The following is a 22,631-nucleotide window of genomic DNA, read 5'->3' on the forward strand; positions in this document are numbered from 1 at the left end:
TTGTGCTGGTCGTCGTGGGGAGGGGGGGTGTCATTGGAGTTAACAGTGTTATAGCTTAAGAGAAAAGACAAAGCTGTCCCAGGAATGCTGCTACAAGTTATGGAAGAGAAGCATAGGCAAACACCACTGTAACTTGCGCATGAGAAATAGGCTCCTCCAGATCTTTTATTGATCTACGTTGAAGGTCCAATAGCTGAAGAGTGTTTATCTGACATTTAACTCACGCAGGCAAGAAGGTTAAACCTTCCTCTACTACATGAAAGAATACACTGCCATGCGGCAGGTAGATGTTTCAGTAAAGGATCAGGGAGTTCAAGCTCTCCCCACTGGTGGCACGTGGCTCAGCAGAAATCACCTCAGATAAGCAACTTAATTCTCTAGGCTGCAAGAGACCACATTGGAGTTTGACACCAACACCTTAAACTGTGGCCCATGACAACAGAGCAGCTATTTCTACTTCAATTCCTAGGACTATTTGAAGGTCAATTAGGACTTCTACAGTTTCACTGGCACAAAGTGGCAAATGGCCATTTCAAGTGCTCAAAAGCTTGTCAGTCCATGAGTAATAAGTGAGACATGCGCCATTTCCTTTTTCGATTCCAGATCTTGCCAAAGCAACCATGCACGGCAGGGTGCGTGTCTTAAACTTTTCCTAAATGTGTTCCACCCACTAAATCCCAGTCGTGCGTGAATCCATCGGGTGTTACGCGGTCTGATCAAGCCCGATCTTCCCTGTTAGAGCTGTGACAATGCAGGAAGTTCTTTCTGTAAAGCAACTGGGAGCTGACACACTCCAGAATATTAGCATTATATCTCAGCAGCGGTGACTAAACAGATGCCATCAAGGAAAAAGACTGAACAGGTGGTGGAGAGAAGTGGACACAAAATAAATTGCTGTCTATGATAGAATTTCTAGAAAACAAACCAGTCCACTGCGCAACTCGTGTAGACCTGTCAACATGCACGTTTGTAGCCACAGAGATAACAACACTGCAAGCAAAGAGAGGGAGGAATCATAGTGTTTACTGTCAAATTGCAAACACAGATAGAGTGAGCGGACTTATATGTGCACTATTTGCAAACTACGAGACTCTCACGTCTGTAGAAGCTTTGCTTAGGACTGCACTCGACATACGACTAACTGGGGAAATAGCACTTCAACAGCTTAGGGTTAGTTGTTCATCCGTTCAAAAAGCTTCAATTGCCTCGTGTGAGGATTGAACTCACGACCTTCAGATTATGAGACTGACGCGCTACCTCCTGCGCTAACGAGGCTGGCGCAGTGCAGTCCGTGGACACGCGGGACCGCTCAAGGTGGCTCAGCAGGTTGGCATGAGCACTGCTTTTGTTCATTAAAAAAATTACACCTAGCTGACGAAGATGTCATGTAAAGCTTTCCCTGGAATGCTGTTAGTCCATGTGAGCAGAAATGTAAGTCAACAAAATGGAAACTTGCACATTGGAAATGGAGTATTGCAGGACATCGCTTGACGTAAGCTGAACGTTGACAAGACGATACAGCTCGGTACACTACATTGCAATAGAATAACAAAACATATTGCAAATAGAGTCAAAGGCAAATTTGTAATCCGTATTAATCACACCTTTATCATACAGGGATAGCCAAAATGCTTTGAATTTGTTGGGTTTTTTTACAAGTGTTCAAAAAGAAATACAAATACAAGTCTTAAGATAACACTCCGACACTGTTAAAAGCGGAGAACGAAGAGTGAAAGAATATGGAGATGCAACTTCAGACTTTGACATTTCAGGCTGCACAAAGAGTAATTCTGTGTCTCTCTACTTTAGATTACTTAATAATTCATTAGCCTAGCTAGCTAGCTAAGTAACAGTAGCATGCTAATAACAAAGGACAGCCTAATAACTAATATGAAGGGTGGTTTCTTCCAACATTCTGTTTATACTGTTGATTTTTCTGGTCTAGCTGCACTTGTCATACAAGTTCTCAGTAGTTTCTGTTAAAATCAGTTGTACTTCATTGTTTAAAGCGCTTGCAGTCATTTCATATGTATTTGCATCTTCTTGTCTTGTACTAAAAATATATTGAAAAAAGCTATTTGTCAGTTTCGTGCACTACATCAAATACTTTGTTGGTGTCAAATATTGAAATGACATTAAACGTGGTGGCATGACTGGGACTTGGTAAATGCCCATCTTGACTTTGGACATGCATGAGTTGAGTTGGGACTTGAGACAGGATTTGACTGTCAAGACTTGAGATGTACTTGTTAATTGCAAGTCCATCTTGTTACTGACTTGTGCTGGTCGTCGTGGGGAGGGGGGGTGTCATTGGAGTTAACAGTGTTATAGCTTAAGAGAAAAGACAAAGCTGTCCCAGGAATGCTGCTACAAGTTATGGAAGAGAAGCATAGGCAAACACCACTGTAACTTGCGCATGAGAAATAGGCTCCTCCAGATCTTTTATTGATCTACGTTGAAGGTCCAATAGCTGAAGAGTGTTTATCTGACATTTAACTCACGCAGGCAAGAAGGTTAAACCTTCCTCTACTACATGAAAGAATACACTGCCATGCGGCAGGTAGATGTTTCAGTAAAGGATCAGGGAGTTCAAGCTCTCCCCACTGGTGGCACGTGGCTCAGCAGAAATCACCTCAGATAAGCAACTTAATTCTCTAGGCTGCAAGAGACCACATTGGAGTTTGACACCAACACCTTAAACTGTGGCCCATGACAACAGAGCAGCTATTTCTACTTCAATTCCTAGGACTATTTGAAGGTCAATTAGGACTTCTACAGTTTCACTGGCACAAAGTGGCAAATGGCCATTTCAAGTGCTCAAAAGCTTGTCAGTCCATGAGTAATAAGTGAGACATGCGCCATTTCCTTTTTCGATTCCAGATCTTGCCAAAGCAACCATGCACGGCAGGGTGCGTGTCTTAAACTTTTCCTAAATGTGTTCCACCCACTAAATCCCAGTCGTGCGTGAATCCATCGGGTGTTACGCGGTCTGATCAAGCCCGATCTTCCCTGTTAGAGCTGTGACAATGCAGGAAGTTCTTTCTGTAAAGCAACTGGGAGCTGACACACTCCAGAATATTAGCATTATATCTCAGCAGCGGTGACTAAACAGATGCCATCAAGGAAAAAGACTGAACAGGTGGTGGAGAGAAGTGGACACAAAATAAATTGCTGTCTATGATAGAATTTCTAGAAAACAAACCAGTCCACTGCGCAACTCGTGTAGACCTGTCAACATGCACGTTTGTAGCCACAGAGATAACAACACTGCAAGCAAAGAGAGGGAGGAATCATAGTGTTTACTGTCAAATTGCAAACACAGATAGAGTGAGCGGACTTATATGTGCACTATTTGCAAACTACGAGACTCTCACGTCTGTAGAAGCTTTGCTTAGGACTGCACTCGACATACGACTAACTGGGGAAATAGCACTTCAACAGCTTAGGGTTAGTTGTTCATCCGTTCAAAAAGCTTCAATTGCCTCGTGTGAGGATTGAACTCACGACCTTCAGATTATGAGACTGACGCGCTACCTCCTGCGCTAACGAGGCTGGCGCAGTGCAGTCCGTGGACACGCGGGACCGCTCAAGGTGGCTCAGCAGGTTGGCATGAGCACTGCTTTTGTTCATTAAAAAAATTACACCTAGCTGACGAAGATGTCATGTAAAGCTTTCCCTGGAATGCTGTTAGTCCATGTGAGCAGAAATGTAAGTCAACAAAATGGAAACTTGCACATTGGAAATGGAGTATTGCAGGACATCGCTTGACGTAAGCTGAACGTTGACAAGACGATACAGCTCGGTACACTACATTGCAATAGAATAACAAAACATATTGCAAATAGAGTCAAAGGCAAATTTGTAATCCGTATTAATCACACCTTTATCATACAGGGATAGCCAAAATGCTTTGAATTTGTTGGGTTTTTTTACAAGTGTTCAAAAAGAAATACAAATACAAGTCTTAAGATAACACTCCGACACTGTTAAAAGCGGAGAACGAAGAGTGAAAGAATATGGAGATGCAACTTCAGACTTTGACATTTCAGGCTGCACAAAGAGTAATTCTGTGTCTCTCTACTTTAGATTACTTAATAATTCATTAGCCTAGCTAGCTAGCTAAGTAACAGTAGCACGCTAATAACAAAGGACAGCCTAATAACTAATATGAAGGGTGGTTTCTTCCAACATTCTGTTTATACTGTTGATTTTTCTGGTCTAGCTGCACTTGTCATACAAGTTCTCAGTAGTTTCTGTTAAAATCAGTTGTACTTCATTGTTTAAAGCGCTTGCAGTCATTTCATATGTATTTGCATCTTCTTGTCTTGTACTAAAAATATATTGAAAAAAGCTATTTGTCAGTTTCGTGCACTACATCAAATACTTTGTTGGTGTCAAATATTGAAATGACATTAAACGTGGTGGCATGACTGGGACTTGGTAAATGCCCATCTTAACTTTGGACATGCATGAGTTGAGTTGGGACTTGAGACAGGATTTGACTGTCAAGACTTGAGATGTACTTGTTAATTGCAAGTCCATCTTGTTACTGACTTGTGCTGGTCGTCGTGGGGAGGGGGGGTGTCATTGGAGTTAACAGTGTTATAGCTTAAGAGAAAAGACAAAGCTGTCCCAGGAATGCTGCTACAAGTTATGGAAGAGAAGCATAGGCAAACACCACTGTAACTTGCGCATGAGAAATAGGCTCCTCCAGATCTTTTATTGATCTACGTTGAAGGTCCAATAGCTGAAGAGTGTTTATCTGACATTTAACTCACGCAGGCAAGAAGGTTAAACCTTCCTCTACTACATGAAAGAATACACTGCCATGCGGCAGGTAGATGTTTCAGTAAAGGATCAGGGAGTTCAAGCTCTCCCCACTGGTGGCACGTGGCTCAGCAGAAATCACCTCAGATAAGCAACTTAATTCTCTAGGCTGCAAGAGACCACATTGGAGTTTGACACCAACACCTTAAACTGTGGCCCATGACAACAGAGCAGCTATTTCTACTTCAATTCCTAGGACTATTTGAAGGTCAATTAGGACTTCTACAGTTTCACTGGCACAAAGTGGCAAATGGCCATTTCAAGTGCTCAAAAGCTTGTCAGTCCATGAGTAATAAGTGAGACATGCGCCATTTCCTTTTTCGATTCCAGATCTTGCCAAAGCAACCATGCACGGCAGGGTGCGTGTCTTAAACTTTTCCTAAATGTGTTCCACCCACTAAATCCCAGTCGTGCGTGAATCCATCGGGTGTTACGCGGTCTGATCAAGCCCGATCTTCCCTGTTAGAGCTGTGACAATGCAGGAAGTTCTTTCTGTAAAGCAACTGGGAGCTGACACACTCCAGAATATTAGCATTATATCTCAGCAGCGGTGACTAAACAGATGCCATCAAGGAAAAAGACTGAACAGGTGGTGGAGAGAAGTGGACACAAAATAAATTGCTGTCTATGATAGAATTTCTAGAAAACAAACCAGTCCACTGCGCAACTCGTGTAGACCTGTCAACATGCACGTTTGTAGCCACAGAGATAACAACACTGCAAGCAAAGAGAGGGAGGAATCATAGTGTTTACTGTCAAATTGCAAACACAGATAGAGTGAGCGGACTTATATGTGCACTATTTGCAAACTACGAGACTCTCAGGTCTGTAGAAGCTTTGCTTAGGACTGCACTCGACATACGACTAACTGGGGAAATAGCACTTCAACAGCTTAGGGTTAGTTGTTCATCCGTTCAAAAAGCTTCAATTGCCTCGTGTGAGGATTGAACTCACGACCTTCAGATTATGAGACTGACGCGCTACCTCCTGCGCTAACGAGGCTGGCGCAGTGCAGTCCGTGGACACGCGGGACCGCTCAAGGTGGCTCAGCAGGTTGGCATGAGCACTGCTTTTGTTCATTAAAAAAATTACACCTAGCTGACGAAGATGTCATGTAAAGCTTTCCCTGGAATGCTGTTAGTCCATGTGAGCAGAAATGTAAGTCAACAAAATGGAAACTTGCACATTGGAAATGGAGTATTGCAGGACATCGCTTGACGTAAGCTGAACGTTGACAAGACGATACAGCTCGGTACACTACATTGCAATAGAATAACAAAACATATTGCAAATAGAGTCAAAGGCAAATTTGTAATCCGTATTAATCACACCTTTATCATACAGGGATAGCCAAAATGCTTTGAATTTGTTGGTTTTTTTTTACAAGTGTTCAAAAAGAAATACAAATACAAGTCTTAAGATAACACTCCGACACTGTTAAAAGCGGAGAACGAAGAGTGAAAGAATATGGAGATGCAACTTCAGACTTTGACATTTCAGGCTGCACAAAGAGTAATTCTGTGTCTCTCTACTTTAGATTACTTAATAATTCATTAGCCTAGCTAGCTAGCTAAGTAACAGTAGCACGCTAATAACAAAGGACAGCCTAATAACTAATATGAAGGGTGGTTTCTTCCAACATTCTGTTTATACTGTTGATTTTTCTGGTCTAGCTGCACTTGTCATACAAGTTCTCAGTAGTTTCTGTTAAAATCAGTTGTACTTCATTGTTTAAAGCGCTTGCAGTCATTTCATATGTATTTGCATCTTCTTGTCTTGTACTAAAAATATATTGAAAAAAGCTATTTGTCAGTTTCGTGCACTACATCAAATACTTTGTTGGTGTCAAATATTGAAATGACATTAAACGTGGTGGCATGACTGGGACTTGGTAAATGCCCATCTTGACTTTGGACATGCATGAGTTGAGTTGGGACTTGAGACAGGATTTGACTGTCAAGACTTGAGATGTACTTGTTAATTGCAAGTACATCTTGTTACTGACTTGTGCTGGTCGTCGTGGGGAGGGGGGGTGTCATTGGAGTTAACAGTGTTATAGCTTAAGAGAAAAGACAAAGCTGTCCCAGGAATGCTGCTACAAGTTATGGAAGAGAAGCATAGGCAAACACCACTGTAACTTGCGCATGAGAAATAGGCTCCTCCAGATCTTTTATTGATCTACGTTGAAGGTCCAATAGCTGAAGAGTGTTTATCTGACATTTAACTCACGCAGGCAAGAAGGTTAAACCTTCCTCTACTACATGAAAGAATACACTGCCATGCGGCAGGTAGATGTTTCAGTAAAGGATCAGGGAGTTCAAGCTCTCCCCACTGGTGGCACGTGGCTCAGCAGAAATCACCTCAGATAAGCAACTTAATTCTCTAGGCTGCAAGAGACCACATTGGAGTTTGACACCAACACCTTAAACTGTGGCCCATGACAACAGAGCAGCTATTTCTACTTCAATTCCTAGGACTATTTGAAGGTCAATTAGGACTTCTACAGTTTCACTGGCACAAAGTGGCAAATGGCCATTTCAAGTGCTCAAAAGCTTGTCAGTCCATGAGTAATAAGTGAGACATGCGCCATTTCCTTTTTCGATTCCAGATCTTGCCAAAGCAACCATGCACGGCAGGGTGCGTGTCTTAAACTTTTCCTAAATGTGTTCCACCCACTAAATCCCAGTCGTGCGTGAATCCATCGGGTGTTACGCGGTCTGATCAAGCCCGATCTTCCCTATTAGAGCTGTGACAATGCAGGAAGTTCTTTCTGTAAAGCAACTGGGAGCTGACACACTCCAGAATATTAGCATTATATCTCAGCAGCGGTGACTAAACAGATGCCATCAAGGAAAAAGACTGAACAGGTGGTGGAGAGAAGTGGACACAAAATAAATTGCTGTCTATGATAGAATTTCTAGAAAACAAACCAGTCCACTGCGCAACTCGTGTAGACCTGTCAACATGCACGTTTGTAGCCACAGAGATAACAACACTGCAAGCAAAGAGAGGGAGGAATCATAGTGTTTACTGTCAAATTGCAAACACAGATAGAGTGAGCGGACTTATATGTGCACTATTTGCAAACTACGAGACTCTCACGTCTGTAGAAGCTTTGCTTAGGACTGCAATCGACATACGACTAACTGGGGAAATAGCACTTCAACAGCTTAGGGTTAGTTGTTCATCCGTTCCAAAAGCTTCAATTGCCTCGTGTGAGGATTGAACTCACGCCCTTCAGATTATGAGACTGACGCGCTACCTCCTGCGCTAACGAGGCTGGCGCAGTGCAGTCTGTGGACACGCGGGACCGCTCAAGGTGGCTCAGCAGGTTGGCATGAGCACTGCTTTTGTTCATTAAAAAAATTACACCTAGCTGACGAAGATGTCATGTAAAGCTTTCCCTGGAATGCTGTTAGTCCATGTGAGCAGAAATGTAAGTCAACAAAATGGAAACTTGCACATTGGAAATGGAGTATTGCAGGACATCGCTTGACGTAAGCTGAACGTTGACAAGACGATACAGCTCGGTACACTACATTGCAATAGAATAACAAAACATATTGCAAATAGAGTCAAAGGCAAATTTGTAATCCGTATTAATCACACCTTTATCATACAGGGATAGCCAAAATGCTTTGAATTTGTTGTTTTTTTTTACAAGTGTTCAAAAAGAAATACAAATACAAGTCTTAAGATAACACTCCGACACTGTTAAAAGCGGAGAACGAAGAGTGAAAGAATATGGAGATGCAACTTCAGACTTTGACATTTCAGGCTGCACAAAGAGTAATTCTGTGTCTCTCTACTTTAGATTACTTAATAATTCATTAGCCTAGCTAGCTAGCTAAGTAACAGTAGCACGCTAATAACAAAGGACAGCCTAATAACTAATATGAAGGGTGGTTTCTTCCAACATTCTGTTTATACTGTTGATTTTTCTGGTCTAGCTGCACTTGTCATACAAGTTCTCAGTAGTTTCTGTTAAAATCAGTTGTACTTCATTGTTTAAAGCGCTTGCAGTCATTTCATATGTATTTGCATCTTCTTGTCTTGTACTAAAAATATATTGAAAAAAGCTATTTGTCAGTTTCGTGCACTACATCAAATACTTTGTTGGTGTCAAATATTGAAATGACATTAAACGTGGTGGCATGACTGGGACTTGGTAAATGCCCATCTTGACTTTGGACATGCATGAGTTGAGTTGGGACTTGAGACAGGATTTGACTGTCAAGACTTGAGATGTACTTGTTAATTGCAAGTACATCTTGTTACTGACTTGTGCTGGTCGTCGTGGGGAGGGGGGGTGTCATTGGAGTTAACAGTGTTATAGCTTAAGAGAAAAGACAAAGCTGTCCCAGGAATGCTGCTACAAGTTATGGAAGAGAAGCATAGGCAAACACCACTGTAACTTGCGCATGAGAAATAGGCTCCTCCAGATCTTTTATTGATCTACGTTGAAGGTCCAATAGCTGAAGAGTGTTTATCTGACATTTAACTCACGCAGGCAAGAAGGTTAAACCTTCCTCTACTACATGAAAGAATACACTGCCATGCGGCAGGTAGATGTTTCAGTAAAGGATCAGGGAGTTCAAGCTCTCCCCACTGGTGGCACGTGGCTCAGCAGAAATCACCTCAGATAAGCAACTTAATTCTCTAGGCTGCAAGAGACCACATTGGAGTTTGACACCAACACCTTAAACTGTGGCCCATGACAACAGAGCAGCTATTTCTACTTCAATTCCTAGGACTATTTGAAGGTCAATTAGGACTTCTACAGTTTCACTGGCACAAAGTGGCAAATGGCCATTTCAAGTGCTCAAAAGCTTGTCAGTCCATGAGTAATAAGTGAGACATGCGCCATTTCCTTTTTCGATTCCAGATCTTGCCAAAGCAACCATGCACGGCAGGGTGCGTGTCTTAAACTTTTCCTAAATGTGTTCCACCCACTAAATCCCAGTCGTGCGTGAATCCATCGGGTGTTACGCGGTCTGATCAAGCCCGATCTTCCCTATTAGAGCTGTGACAATGCAGGAAGTTCTTTCTGTAAAGCAACTGGGAGCTGACACACTCCAGAATATTAGCATTATATCTCAGCAGCGGTGACTAAACAGATGCCATCAAGGAAAAAGACTGAACAGGTGGTGGAGAGAAGTGGACACAAAATAAATTGCTGTCTATGATAGAATTTCTAGAAAACAAACCAGTCCACTGCGCAACTCGTGTAGACCTGTCAACATGCACGTTTGTAGCCACAGAGATAACAACACTGCAAGCAAAGAGAGGGAGGAATCATAGTGTTTACTGTCAAATTGCAAACACAGATAGAGTGAGCGGACTTATATGTGCACTATTTGCAAACTACGAGACTCTCACGTCTGTAGAAGCTTTGCTTAGGACTGCAATCGACATATGACTAACTGGGGAAATAGCACTTCAACAGCTTAGGGTTAGTTGTTCATCCGTTCCAAAAGCTTCAATTGCCTCGTGTGAGGATTGAACTCACGCCCTTCAGATTATGAGACTGACGCGCTACCTCCTGCGCTAACGAGGCTGGCGCAGTGCAGTCCGTGGACACGCGGGACCGCTCAAGGTGGCTCAGCAGGTTGGCATGAGCACTGCTTTTGTTCATTAAAAAAATTACACCTAGCTGACGAAGATGTCATGTAAAGCTTTCCCTGGAATGCTGTTAGTCCATGTGAGCAGAAATGTAAGTCAACAAAATGGAAACTTGCACATTGGAAATGGAGTATTGCAGGACATCGCTTGACGTAAGCTGAACGTTGACAAGACGATACAGCTCGGTACACTACATTGCAATAGAATAACAAAACATATTGCAAATAGAGTCAAAGGCAAATTTGTAATCCGTATTAATCACACCTTTATCATACAGGGATAGCCAAAATGCTTTGAATTTGTTGGTTTTTTTTTACAAGTGTTCAAAAAGAAATACAAATACAAGTCTTAAGATAACACTCCGACACTGTTAAAAGCGGAGAACGAAGAGTGAAAGAATATGGAGATGCAACTTCAGACTTTGACATTTCAGGCTGCACAAAGAGTAATTCTGTGTCTCTCTACTTTAGATTACTTAATAATTCATTAGCCTAGCTAGCTAGCTAAGTAACAGTAGCACGCTAATAACAAAGGACAGCCTAATAACTAATATGAAGGGTGGTTTCTTCCAACATTCTGTTTATACTGTTGATTTTTCTGGTCTAGCTGCACTTGTCATACAAGTTCTCAGTAGTTTCTGTTAAAATCAGTTGTACTTCATTGTTTAAAGCGCTTGCAGTCATTTCATATGTATTTGCATCTTCTTGTCTTGTACTAAAAATATATTGAAAAAAGCTATTTGTCAGTTTCGTGCACTACATCAAATACTTTGTTGGTGTCAAATATTGAAATGACATTAAACGTGGTGGCATGACTGGGACTTGGTAAATGCCCATCTTGACTTTGGACATGCATGAGTTGAGTTGGGACTTGAGACAGGATTTGACTGTCAAGACTTGAGATGTACTTGTTAATTGCAAGTACATCTTGTTACTGACTTGTGCTGGTCGTCGTGGGGAGGGGGGGTGTCATTGGAGTTAACAGTGTTATAGCTTAAGAGAAAAGACAAAGCTGTCCCAGGAATGCTGCTACAAGTTATGGAAGAGAAGCATAGGCAAACACCACTGTAACTTGCGCATGAGAAATAGGCTCCTCCAGATCTTTTATTGATCTACGTTGAAGGTCCAATAGCTGAAGAGTGTTTATCTGACATTTAACTCACGCAGGCAAGAAGGTTAAACCTTCCTCTACTACATGAAAGAATACACTGCCATGCGGCAGGTAGATGTTTCAGTAAAGGATCAGGGAGTTCAAGCTCTCCCCACTGGTGGCACGTGGCTCAGCAGAAATCACCTCAGATAAGCAACTTAATTCTCTAGGCTGCAAGAGACCACATTGGAGTTTGACACCAACACCTTAAACTGTGGCCCATGACAACAGAGCAGCTATTTCTACTTCAATTCCTAGGACTATTTGAAGGTCAATTAGGACTTCTACAGTTTCACTGGCACAAAGTGGCAAATGGCCATTTCAAGTGCTCAAAAGCTTGTCAGTCCATGAGTAATAAGTGAGACATGCGCCATTTCCTTTTTCGATTCCAGATCTTGCCAAAGCAACCATGCACGGCAGGGTGCGTGTCTTAAACTTTTCCTAAATGTGTTCCACCCACTAAATCCCAGTCGTGCGTGAATCCATCGGGTGTTACGCGGTCTGATCAAGCCCGATCTTCCCTATTAGAGCTGTGACAATGCAGGAAGTTCTTTCTGTAAAGCAACTGGGAGCTGACACACTCCAGAATATTAGCATTATATCTCAGCAGCGGTGACTAAACAGATGCCATCAAGGAAAAAGACTGAACAGGTGGTGGAGAGAAGTGGACACAAAATAAATTGCTGTCTATGATAGAATTTCTAGAAAACAAACCAGTCCACTGCGCAACTCGTGTAGACCTGTCAACATGCACGTTTGTAGCCACAGAGATAACAACACTGCAAGCAAAGAGAGGGAGGAATCATAGTGTTTACTGTCAAATTGCAAACACAGATAGAGTGAGCGGACTTATATGTGCACTATTTGCAAACTACGAGACTCTCACGTCTGTAGAAGCTTTGCTTAGGACTGCAATCGACATACGACTAACTGGGGAAATAGCACTTCAACAGCTTAGGGTTAGTTGTTCATCCGTTCCAAAAGCTTCAATTGCCTCGTGTGAGGATTGAACTCACGCCCTTCAGATTATGAGACTGACGCGCTACCTCCTGCGCTAACGAGGCTGGCGCAGTGCAGTCTGTGGACACGCGGGACCGCTCAAGGTGGCTCAGCAGGTTGGCATGAGCACTGCTTTTGTTCATTAAAAAAATTACACCTAGCTGACGAAGATGTCATGTAAAGCTTTCCCTGGAATGCTGTTAGTCCATGTGAGCAGAAATGTAAGTCAACAAAATGGAAACTTGCACATTGGAAATGGAGTATTGCAGGACATCGCTTGACGTAAGCTGAACGTTGACAAGACGATACAGCTCGGTACACTACATTGCAATAGAATAACAAAACATATTGCAAATAGAGTCAAAGGCAAATTTGTAATCCGTATTAATCACACCTTTATCATACAGGGATAGCCAAAATGCTTTGAATTTGTTGTTTTTTTTTACAAGTGTTCAAAAAGAAATACAAATACAAGTCTTAAGATAACACTCCGACACTGTTAAAAGCGGAGAACGAAGAGTGAAAGAATATGGAGATGCAACTTCAGACTTTGACATTTCAGGCTGCACAAAGAGTAATTCTGTGTCTCTCTACTTTAGATTACTTAATAATTCATTAGCCTAGCTAGCTAGCTAAGTAACAGTAGCACGCTAATAACAAAGGACAGCCTAATAACTAATATGAAGGGTGGTTTCTTCCAACATTCTGTTTATACTGTTGATTTTTCTGGTCTAGCTGCACTTGTCATACAAGTTCTCAGTAGTTTCTGTTAAAATCAGTTGTACTTCATTGTTTAAAGCGCTTGCAGTCATTTCATATGTATTTGCATCTTCTTGTCTTGTACTAAAAATATATTGAAAAAAGCTATTTGTCAGTTTCGTGCACTACATCAAATACTTTGTTGGTGTCAAATATTGAAATGACATTAAACGTGGTGGCATGACTGGGACTTGGTAAATGCCCATCTTGACTTTGGACATGCATGAGTTGAGTTGGGACTTGAGACAGGATTTGACTGTCAAGACTTGAGATGTACTTGTTAATTGCAAGTACATCTTGTTACTGACTTGTGCTGGTCGTCGTGGGGAGGGGGGGTGTCATTGGAGTTAACAGTGTTATAGCTTAAGAGAAAAGACAAAGCTGTCCCAGGAATGCTGCTACAAGTTATGGAAGAGAAGCATAGGCAAACACCACTGTAACTTGCGCATGAGAAATAGGCTCCTCCAGATCTTTTATTGATCTACGTTGAAGGTCCAATAGCTGAAGAGTGTTTATCTGACATTTAACTCACGCAGGCAAGAAGGTTAAACCTTCCTCTACTACATGAAAGAATACACTGCCATGCGGCAGGTAGATGTTTCAGTAAAGGATCAGGGAGTTCAAGCTCTCCCCACTGGTGGCACGTGGCTCAGCAGAAATCACCTCAGATAAGCAACTTAATTCTCTAGGCTGCAAGAGACCACATTGGAGTTTGACACCAACACCTTAAACTGTGGCCCATGACAACAGAGCAGCTATTTCTACTTCAATTCCTAGGACTATTTGAAGGTCAATTAGGACTTCTACAGTTTCACTGGCACAAAGTGGCAAATGGCCATTTCAAGTGCTCAAAAGCTTGTCAGTCCATGAGTAATAAGTGAGACATGCGCCATTTCCTTTTTCGATTCCAGATCTTGCCAAAGCAACCATGCACGGCAGGGTGCGTGTCTTAAACTTTTCCTAAATGTGTTCCACCCACTAAATCCCAGTCGTGCGTGAATCCATCGGGTGTTACGCGGTCTGATCAAGCCCGATCTTCCCTATTAGAGCTGTGACAATGCAGGAAGTTCTTTCTGTAAAGCAACTGGGAGCTGACACACTCCAGAATATTAGCATTATATCTCAGCAGCGGTGACTAAACAGATGCCATCAAGGAAAAAGACTGAACAGGTGGTGGAGAGAAGTGGACACAAAATAAATTGCTGTCTATGATAGAATTTCTAGAAAACAAACCAGTCCACTGCGCAACTCGTGTAGACCTGTCAACATGCACGTTTGTAGCCACAGAGATAACAACACTGCAAGCAAAGAGAGGGAGGAATCATAGTGTTTACTGTCAAATTGCAAACACAGATAGAGTGAGCGGACTTATATGTGCACTATTTGCAAACTACGAGACTCTCACGTCTGTAGAAGCTTTGCTTAGGACTGCAATCGACATACGACTAACTGGGGAAATAGCACTTCAACAGCTTAGGGTTAGTTGTTCATCCGTTCCAAAAGCTTCAATTGCCTCGTGTGAGGATTGAACTCACGCCCTTCAGATTATGAGACTGACGCGCTACCTCCTGCGCTAACGAGGCTGGCGCAGTGCAGTCCGTGGACACGCGGGACCGCTCAAGGTGGCTCAGCAGGTTGGCATGAGCACTGCTTTTGTTCATTAAAAAAATTACACCTAGCTGACGAAGATGTCATGTAAAGCTTTCCCTGGAATGCTGTTAGTCCATGTGAGCAGAAATGTAAGTCAACAAAATGGAAACTTGCACATTGGAAATGGAGTATTGCAGGACATCGCTTGACGTAAGCTGAACGTTGACAAGACGATACAGCTCGGTACACTACATTGCAATAGAATAACAAAACATATTGCAAATAGAGTCAAAGGCAAATTTGTAATCCGTATTAATCACACCTTTATCATACAGGGATAGCCAAAATGCTTTGAATTTGTTGTTTTTTTTTACAAGTGTTCAAAAAGAAATACAAATACAAGTCTTAAGATAACACTCCGACACTGTTAAAAGCGGAGAACGAAGAGTGAAAGAATATGGAGATGCAACTTCAGACTTTGACATTTCAGGCTGCACAAAGAGTAATTCTGTGTCTCTCTACTTTAGATTACTTAATAATTCATTAGCCTAGCTAGCTAGCTAAGTAACAGTAGCACGCTAATAACAAAGGACAGCCTAATAACTAATATGAAGGGTGGTTTCTTCCAACATTCTGTTTATACTGTTGATTTTTCTGGTCTAGCTGCACTTGTCATACAAGTTCTCAGTAGTTTCTGTTAAAATCAGTTGTACTTCATTGTTTAAAGCGCTTGCAGTCATTTCATATGTATTTGCATCTTCTTGTCTTGTACTAAAAATATATTGAAAAAAGCTATTTGTCAGTTTCGTGCACTACATCAAATACTTTGTTGGTGTCAAATATTGAAATGACATTAAACGTGGTGGCATGACTGGGACTTGGTAAATGCCCATCTTGACTTTGGACATGCATGAGTTGAGTTGGGACTTGAGACAGGATTTGACTGTCAAGACTTGAGATGTACTTGTTAATTGCAAGTACATCTTGTTACTGACTTGTGCTGGTCGTCGTGGGGAGGGGGGGTGTCATTGGAGTTAACAGTGTTATAGCTTAAGAGAAAAGACAAAGCTGTCCCAGGAATGCTGCTACAAGTTATGGAAGAGAAGCATAGGCAAACACCACTGTAACTTGCGCATGAGAAATAGGCTCCTCCAGATCTTTTATTGATCTACGTTGAAGGTCCAATAGCTGAAGAGTGTTTATCTGACATTTAACTCACGCAGGCAAGAAGGTTAAACCTTCCTCTACTACATGAAAGAATACACTGCCATGCGGCAGGTAGATGTTTCAGTAAAGGATCAGGGAGTTCAAGCTCTCCCCACTGGTGGCACGTGGCTCAGCAGAAATCACCTCAGATAAGCAACTTAATTCTCTAGGCTGCAAGAGACCACATTGGAGTTTGACACCAACACCTTAAACTGTGGCCCATGACAACAGAGCAGCTATTTCTACTTCAATTCCTAGGACTATTTGAAGGTCAATTAGGACTTCTACAGTTTCACTGGCACAAAGTGGCAAATGGCCATTTCAAGTGCTCAAAAGCTTGTCAGTCCATGAGTAATAAGTGAGACATGCGCCATTTCCTTTTTCGATTCCAGATCTTGCCAAAGCAACCATGCACGGCAGGGTGCGTGTCTTAAACTTTTCCTAAATGTGTTCCACCCACTAAATCCCAGTCGTGCGTGAATCCATCGGGTGTTACGCGGTCTGATCAAGCCCGATCTTCCCTGTTAGAGCTGTGACAATGCAGGAAGTTCTTTATGTAAAGCAACTGGGAGCTGACACACTCCAGAATATTAGCATTATATCTCAGCAGTGGTGACTAAACAGTTAACAGCCGAACACGCTAACCAATTGCGCCACCGAGACAAGGCTGTGCTAAATTTTCTTACAATTCTCTGACAAACAAACTCACATGACCTCCTGCTGGTCGACTGCTTTTGATGTAATGACAATCTACTGCAATGAGAAGGCAGAATCAGGGTCAGTATCCCTTTTCTGCTAGTTAACATCTCGTTAAACATCATATATAATTACCAGCCCTGGGATTGGAAATTCGTGGGGTTAAAATCTTATCAGGAGGCAATCCCTTATCCTTTCGGGTAACAGACGAACGCGCTAAACGTTGGCACCACAGACTTAATAAAGTCAGAGTATTTCTTACAATTCTCTAAAAAAATGTAACATGACCTCCTGCTGTTCAATTAATTTTCATGTAATGACAAGCCACTGTAATGCAAAAGCAGCATCAGGGTCAATATAGCATTTCCGATGCAATTGACTCCCAAGTGTAAATGCATGGGGTTAAAAACTTATCACAAGGCACTCCATTATCAGGCTCGTGAATAGACCAGGTGTTGGCTCAGGTGTTGGTAGATGAGACTCCTGAGGGTGAGTACCAGGCTGAGTCTATTTTTATAGCTAAATTTATTGACTCTCTGCAACATTCGTTTAACATCATGGTATATAATTACCAGCCCTGGGATTGTTATATTTTGAGCCTATTCACACTTATTTGCTCCATTTGTATTGTAGCTGTCTTTCTAAGCCACATTCAATCACCAAAGAGACTAACAGAAGATGCTTTTGACTCCCAAGTCTAAATTCATGGGTTTAAAATCGAATCAGGAGGCACTCTATTATCCTTTCAGCTAACAGACGAACGCGCTAAACGTTGGCACCACAGACTTAATAAAGTCAGAATATTTCTTACAATTCTCTAAAAAAATGTAACATGACCTCCTGCTGTTCAATTGATTTTCATGTAATGTCAAGCCACTGCAATGCGAAAGCAGCATCAGGGTCAATATCCCATTTCTGACGTAATTGACTCCCAAGCGTAAATGCATGGGGTTAAAAACTTGTCAGGAGTCAATCCATTATTAGGCTCATGAATGGACCATGTGTTGGCTCAGGTGTTGGTAGATGAGACTCCTAAGCTCCTGATCTCCAGAGGGTGAACACCATGCTGAGTCTATTTTTATAGGTAAATTTGTTGACTGTCTGCAACACACTGCAAGCGTAGCTAATGTCGAGCTCAATATATTAATGATAATGTACTGTGAGAGCAAATATGTAAAAAAGGACTTAAAATTTGCTAGGCTAGTCCAGGATGAGACTCTCAGGGTTGTGCGTGCAAGCCCCTCACGGGTCCTGATGTCATTTACATTTATTGTTACGTAATGGAGTAGAAAGCTAACAGTACTCTTTAGACTTTGTTAGTTAAAGAATGCAGTGAAACGAACAGATAACGTCCCTGGGTGGGCTTGAACCACCATCCTTTCGGTTAACAGCCGAACGCGCTAACCAATTGCACCACAGAGACAAGGCTGTGCTAAACTTTCTTACAATTCTCTGACAAACAAACTCACATGACCTCCTGCTGGTCGACTGCTTTTGATGTAATGACAATCTACTGCAATGAGAAGGCAGAATCAGGGTCAGTATCCCTTTTCTGCTAGTTAACATCTCGTTAAACATCATATATAATTACCAGCCCTGGGATTGGAAATTCGTGGGGTTAAAATCTTATCAGGAGGCAATCCCTTATCCTTTCGGCTAACAGACGAACGCGCTAAACGTTGGCACCACAGACTTAATAAAGTCAGAGTATTTCTTACAATTCTCTAAAAAAATGTAACATGACCTCCTGCTGTTCAATTGATTTTCATGTAATGACAAGCCACTGCAATGCGAAAGCAGCATCAGGGTCAATATAGCATTTCCGATGCAATTGACTCCCAAGTGTAAATGCATGGGGTTAAAAACTTATCACGAGGCACTCCATTATCAGGCTCGTGAATAGACCAGGTGTTGGCTCAGGTGTTGGTAGATGAGACTCCTGAGGGTGAGTACCAGGCTGAGTCTATTTTTATAGCTAAATTTATTGACTCTCTGCAACATTCGTTTAACATCATGGTATATAATTACCAGCCCTGGGATTGTTATATTTTGAGCCTATTCACACTTATTTGCTCCATTTGTATTGTAGCTGTCTTTCTAAGCCACATTCAATCACCAAAGAGACTAACAGAAGATGCTTTTGACTCCCAAATCTAAATTCATGGGTTTAAAATCGAATCAGGAGGCACTCTATTATCCTTTCAGCTAACAGACGAACGCGCTAAACGTTGGCACCACAGACTTAATAAAGTCAGAATATTTCTTACAATTCTCTAAAAAAATGTAACATGACCTCCTGCTGTTCAACTGATTTTCATGTAATGTCAAGCCACTGCAATGCGAAAGCAGCATCAGGGTCAATATCCCATTTCTGACGTAATTGACTCCCAAGCGTAAATGCATGGGGTTAAAAACTTGTCAGGAGTCAATCCATTATTAGGCTCATGAATGGACCATGTGTTGGCTCAGGTGTTGGTAGATGAGACTCCTAAGCTCCTGATCTCCAGAGGGTGAACACCATGCTGAGTCTATTTTTATAGGTAAATTTGTTGACTGTCTGCAACACACTGCAAGCGTAGCTAATGTCGAGCTCAATATATTAATGATAATGTACTGTGAGAGCAAATATGTAAAAAAGGACTTAAAATTTGCCAGGCTAGTCCAGGATGAGACTCTCAGGGTTGTGCGTTCAAGCCCCTCACGGGTCCTGATGTTATTTACATTTATTGTTACGTAATGGAGTAGAAAGCTAACAGTACTCTTTAGACTTTGTTAGTTAAAGAAAGCAGTGAAACTAACAGATAACGTCCCTGGGTGGGCTTGAACCACCATCCTTTCGGTTAACAGCCGAACGCGCTAACCAATTGCGCCACAGAGATAAGGCTGTGCTAACTTTTCGTACAATTCTCTGACAAACAAACTCACATGACCTCCTGCTGGTCGACTGCTTTTGATGTAATGACAATCTACTGCAATGAGAAGGCAGAATCAGGGTCAGTATCCCTTTTCTGCTAGTTAACATCTCGTTAAACATCATATATAATTACCAGCCCTGGGATTGGAAATTCGTGGGGTTAAAATCTTATCAGGAGGCAATCCCTTATCCTTTCGGCTAACAGACGAACGCGCTAAACGTTGGCACCACAGACTTAATAAAGTCAGAGTATTTCTTACAATTGGGTCCTGATGTTATATACATTTATTGTTATGTAATTTAGTAGCTACCAGTACTCTTTAGACTTTGTTAGTTAAAGAAAGCAGTGAAACAAACAGAGAACTTACTTGGGTGGGTCTATTTTTATAGGTAAATTTGTTGACTGTCTGCAACACACTGCAAGCGTAGCTAATGTCCAGCTCAATAATAATGTAATATTTCTGCTAGTTAACATCTCATTAAACATCATTATCTATAATTACCAGCCATGAGAAGGCAGAATCATGATGAGTATCCCTTTTCTGCTAGTTAACATCTTGTTAAACATCATCATCTATAATTATCAACCATGGGATTGTTATATTTTTAACCCATTCACGCCTATTTGCTCCATTTTTGTTGCCTATTTGAATTATTTGTTGTTAAATTATTTGCGGTCCTAAGAAGGGCAGAAAGGTTGCCAGGGTATCTCAGCTGGTAGAGCATGAACCTTTTAATTTCAGGGTTATGGGATTGAGCTCCTGTTGGTCTTGATGTTAGCTCTCCTTATTGTTGCATATTAGAAAGCTGTCAAGCTACTTCAGACTTTGATAGTAAAAAAAAAAATCCTTTTTGCTAGCTTTTATCTGAGTAACCTGTTGTTGAGTTTCATATGTCACAACCAGCAGTTGAGTAAATAATGCAATATTAACACCAACTTCAGAAATAGATTTTGTTTTTATGTCCATGGAACATCTATATATGTATATAATGTAAGTAACAATTTTAATTTATATTGTGTGCGGTAATTGTCACGTGGTGTCCAAAGAAATTTTCATGATGATGCCTGTTTTGTTCTTTGAATGACGAGAGTGTGCAAACCCAAATTAAACATGCACTGAACAATGTAATTCCATTAATCTGTTCGTTATTGCCTGTTTGGTTTTATTTGTGCAGTGACTTGCTTAGACTACTGGAATTTCACTTCCTTCAAAAAAAATTTTTAACAAGTAAATTAACTCTATGAGCAGAGTAATTTCTTCTTTTGTGTTCAAATTACTTGGCTTCTGTTAAACTCATTCATGAGCACATTTTAAAGTGTATTCAATATAGCCTTAACGGTAACCTTTTGTATCTTACAAACATGGGGTGTCATGGGTATAAAATTCTAGTCGCATGGTGTCATAATATGTGGTATTCAGAATATAAAGAACTCAAGCTATCATATAATCATTTTAAAAAGACATGCTTACAAAAGTGTCATGTATTTTCGGCGGAACAGTGTCCATCCCCTTAAAGTTAGTAGCAGCACATCTCACATTTTACATCCAACCCACATTGTAGGACAATCTCCTGTTGAGCTGGAGGTTGTTGAGCAGCTGGAAGATTCCACCCTCTAAGCGCATCATAGAGTGAGTAAGGTGAGTTGTCAACTGTTACAACTAAAATACCACTTTAAATTATGATATGAAGCCCTCTTTAGATGGAGACTCATTTAGTTTAGTATGGTCAAGCGCTTGCCATTATGAGTAGCTGCATTTTGACCTTTGCTGTGGGTGAAATTTATCCAGGAGACTTATGTTTATTAAGCAATCTTGTTAATCTTCTCCAGTCAGGGAGACTGGATTTCCCACTTTTAAGACAAGTGTGGAGAAAATGCAGGCAGCACTCATGGAAGAAGTCGAGGCTGTTGCTGATTATCAGAACAAAGAGTGAGCCCTGAGACAGAAGACTGAAAGCTAGCCATTTAGTATACTGAAAAAGAGACAGAGAACTGCTGAAAAAGACAGAGAAAGAGAGGAAGGAAATGGAGAGCTTTGAGGAAAAGGGAATGAAACAACTGTATAAAATGGGGAAAAAATGCTGATGTTATGCATTTGTTCCTACAAGATGGCAAACTTATTTCTGTGTAACACTAGAAACATCTCACACCTTCCCAACTGTAGCTACCTTTAAATGAGCTTTGTTTTGCAGCCAATTATTAGTTAGTTTGGCTCTGGTTACTGCTGTGCCAGTCTAACAGACTCTGCGATTAACCCATTTAAAATAGCCCTTACCTTGTTAATGTTAATTTAGGTATATCAGGGCCAGGATTGTCAAGTGAGTAATTTAGTGTCCAACTACAAAACAAAATAAAGTTCCTCCTTGCCATCTTCCAACTGTAGGAAATGTCGCTAACTAGTTAACTGCCCATTTAAAGTTATCCGATTTCTGAAGCACCTAACCATGGTCACTGTTGCTAGGTCTAACCAACATTTAGCTAGCTAGCTAAGAGCTATATGAATTAATAAATGAATGATCAAACCATTAACACATTGGTGAATCCCAAAAATTAATAATTGTTTACAATGGTTTATCAGCCAATAAGATCTGTAGTGAACTAGTCTGACCTTGTTCATTCGTGAGCAACTGGGTGAAAAGTTCTCTACTGACTGTCAAAAGCTCACAGGTGGAGCTCATTGCCTTATTATAAAGCAAAGTTTTAATGCTGTTAGAGGGGCACAAGCAACATAAAAAATGCTATTTTAGAGCTATTAAAATGGCATTCTTTATGACGATTTAACATAACATTTTAAATGCCACAATATATGGCGTTTTTGTTGTTTTGCGGTATATAGTGAAGATTAATATCATATTTTGTGGCGTCAAA

The 22,631-nt window shown here is 41.2% G+C and overlaps 9 non-coding genes across 9 annotated transcripts; all 9 read right to left on the bottom strand.

Moving 5' to 3' along the window:
• Window positions 1-1,202: 1,202 nt before the first annotated feature.
• trnam-cau (transfer RNA methionine (anticodon CAU)) lies at window positions 1,203-1,275 on the bottom strand. Its single transcript has one exon. It is a non-coding gene; the product is annotated as a tRNA-Met (tRNA).
• Window positions 1,276-3,479: 2,204 nt separating this feature from the next.
• Window positions 3,480-3,552, bottom strand: trnam-cau (transfer RNA methionine (anticodon CAU)). The gene has a single exon. It is a non-coding gene; the product is annotated as a tRNA-Met (tRNA).
• A 2,204-nt stretch (window positions 3,553-5,756) lies between these two features.
• trnam-cau (transfer RNA methionine (anticodon CAU)) lies at window positions 5,757-5,829 on the bottom strand. The gene has a single exon. It is a non-coding gene; the product is annotated as a tRNA-Met (tRNA).
• Window positions 5,830-8,034: 2,205 nt separating this feature from the next.
• On the bottom strand, window positions 8,035-8,107 carry trnam-cau (transfer RNA methionine (anticodon CAU)). Its single transcript has one exon. It is a non-coding gene; the product is annotated as a tRNA-Met (tRNA).
• Window positions 8,108-10,311: 2,204 nt separating this feature from the next.
• Window positions 10,312-10,384, bottom strand: trnam-cau (transfer RNA methionine (anticodon CAU)). The gene has a single exon. It is a non-coding gene; the product is annotated as a tRNA-Met (tRNA).
• A 2,205-nt stretch (window positions 10,385-12,589) lies between these two features.
• trnam-cau (transfer RNA methionine (anticodon CAU)) lies at window positions 12,590-12,662 on the bottom strand. Its single transcript has one exon. It is a non-coding gene; the product is annotated as a tRNA-Met (tRNA).
• A 2,204-nt stretch (window positions 12,663-14,866) lies between these two features.
• trnam-cau (transfer RNA methionine (anticodon CAU)) lies at window positions 14,867-14,939 on the bottom strand. The gene has a single exon. It is a non-coding gene; the product is annotated as a tRNA-Met (tRNA).
• Window positions 14,940-18,197: 3,258 nt separating this feature from the next.
• On the bottom strand, window positions 18,198-18,271 carry trnan-guu (transfer RNA asparagine (anticodon GUU)). The gene has a single exon. It is a non-coding gene; the product is annotated as a tRNA-Asn (tRNA).
• A 1,382-nt stretch (window positions 18,272-19,653) lies between these two features.
• On the bottom strand, window positions 19,654-19,727 carry trnan-guu (transfer RNA asparagine (anticodon GUU)). The gene has a single exon. It is a non-coding gene; the product is annotated as a tRNA-Asn (tRNA).
• Window positions 19,728-22,631: the final 2,904 nt, after the last annotated feature.

Source organism: Electrophorus electricus, chromosome 3 (assembly GCF_041902795.1).
Source record: "Electrophorus electricus isolate QZ-2024a chromosome 3, ASM4190279v1, whole genome shotgun sequence".
NCBI classification, from domain to species: Eukaryota; Metazoa; Chordata; class Actinopteri; order Gymnotiformes; family Gymnotidae; genus Electrophorus; species Electrophorus electricus.